The 1,744-nt window shown below is 51.3% G+C and overlaps 1 non-coding gene across 1 annotated transcript; it reads right to left on the bottom strand.

Moving 5' to 3' along the window:
• Nucleotides 1-639: 639 nt before the first annotated feature.
• On the bottom strand, nucleotides 640-722 carry TRNAL-UAA (transfer RNA leucine (anticodon UAA)). Its single transcript has one exon. It is a non-coding gene; the product is annotated as a tRNA-Leu (tRNA).
• Nucleotides 723-1,744: the final 1,022 nt, after the last annotated feature.

The following is a 1,744-nucleotide window of genomic DNA, read 5'->3' as shown; positions in this document are numbered from 1 at the left end:
TAGGCACCAACCCAAGGCTGACAGTGGCACAGCAACACCACACAGCAGAGGAGCACATAGCAGTTTCTCATTTGTTTCCCAAGTTTAACCAGCAGCATCAGGAACCCTTTCCTGCCATGCTGGCTTGCTCCAGGGAGTTGTGACACTGCCAAATCCCCTCAAAAAGTGCCAAATGTTGCTTTGGGTGAGCACAGCAATGGATCTGGGGTCATAGAACAGAGCTGGTACTAGGGGACAGTTCCCAAGAGCTCCAAACTCATCTCCCTGGACTCATTTGGTTGCACTGGTTTCCGCTTGTGGCTTGCCCAAGCTGTTTAGAACTCAGCACCTTTTTTACTCCTCCTTCAGGGTAGTCAAGTTTTCCTCTTTCTGCCATGGGAAAAACAAGTTGCTATTTTGGGAGCGTGTGGGATTCAAGCCCAAGACGGTCTCATCGCTCTCCTACGTACAAGACGAGATCCATAACCCATGTGCCAGAGCGACTGCCTTATGTCTCTCACCTGCGTAGTAAGGTGGCTCAATCCCACCAGGGTCCTCATGCTGGGGCACTGAAAGGTCCCCAGAGCTCTCATCCCTGCCCTCAACTGACGCTCTAAAGGCTGGGGTGGGAGCATGGGAACGAGATTAAAAAGAAGCTCTTACCAGAAGTGGGGTTCGAACCCACGCGGGCATGTGCCCATTGGATCTTAAGTCCAACGCCTTCACCACTCGGCCATCCTGGTGGGCTGTGAGAGCTCCCCTGCCTCAGCAGCTTCCACTCTAGAGGGCAATCACCTTTTCAAGTTCTCAAGGTCCCAACCCAAGACACTTTCTGGGCCCAGTACCACTGCTTTCTTTAATGGATTCAGCAAACTGCTGGAACATCTCATCGGGAGCCACCAGGTTTCATGGGCCATGGAGAATGGCACAGACCCCTACTAGAGCCTTATGCAAGGCCCATAGTCACTGTTGATAATACCACCAGAGACTTTGGTGCAGGAGGAGCATCTCTGAAGCGTTTTAGCCTGACCCTGCTGGGTGCCGAGGGTGAAGGGAGCAGTTCTGTCAGCCCAACAGCACTCAGCCAAACATATCACACAGGTGAAGCATTGTCCCTGTACCTCGGGTCCCACTGCTCTCCCTCTCCAGTTCACATGTGGGACTCTACCAAGGCAATTACCTGGAAAAGTCAGTGGAGCAGGAAAGTCTCTTTTCTTTGGGGTGAGGTACAGCTTGCTTTTCTGCCATCTGGGGAAAAGAAAAGAAACAAAAAACCAGACACAAACGCCTCTACTGAGTTACATGGGATTCAAACCCACAGTCCCAGGTACCCATATGCAGGAGGTTTTTAGCAGTTAAGCTAAAGGAGCCTGATAATTTCTGTCTTTGGTTTGAGCTACTCTCACCCTTCCCAGGCCAACATCTTCAAATGGGGATGCTATTATACAGAGAAAACTGTCCAAGCCTTTTTATCAGAGGATCCTGTCTGCTGGAGCACACTTGACCAGACTGTACTGGCCCTGTCCGGCTTAAAGATGAGAGCAATTCCCTCCTCACTTCTCCAGGAGGCGTCTCCCTGTCCTCCAGAGCTACTTCACAAGTCCTAGGAAGCAAGGCAAAAGAACTGCAGGCATCCATCCCACAGGAGGATGCTGCAGGTACTCATCTCAGCAGAGGACTGAGTCAACCTATTCACAGGCATAAGTGCTGCCAGGAGGAAAATTCAACCCGTTAGGTGCAAAGAGGGGGAAGTAACTTTCCCTGC

This window comes from Pogoniulus pusillus, chromosome 16, assembly GCF_015220805.1.
Source record: "Pogoniulus pusillus isolate bPogPus1 chromosome 16, bPogPus1.pri, whole genome shotgun sequence".
Classification (NCBI taxonomy): domain Eukaryota; kingdom Metazoa; phylum Chordata; class Aves; order Piciformes; family Lybiidae; genus Pogoniulus; species Pogoniulus pusillus.
Note: the sequence above shows the minus strand (reverse complement) of the source record. Positions and strands in the feature narration are given on the sequence as shown.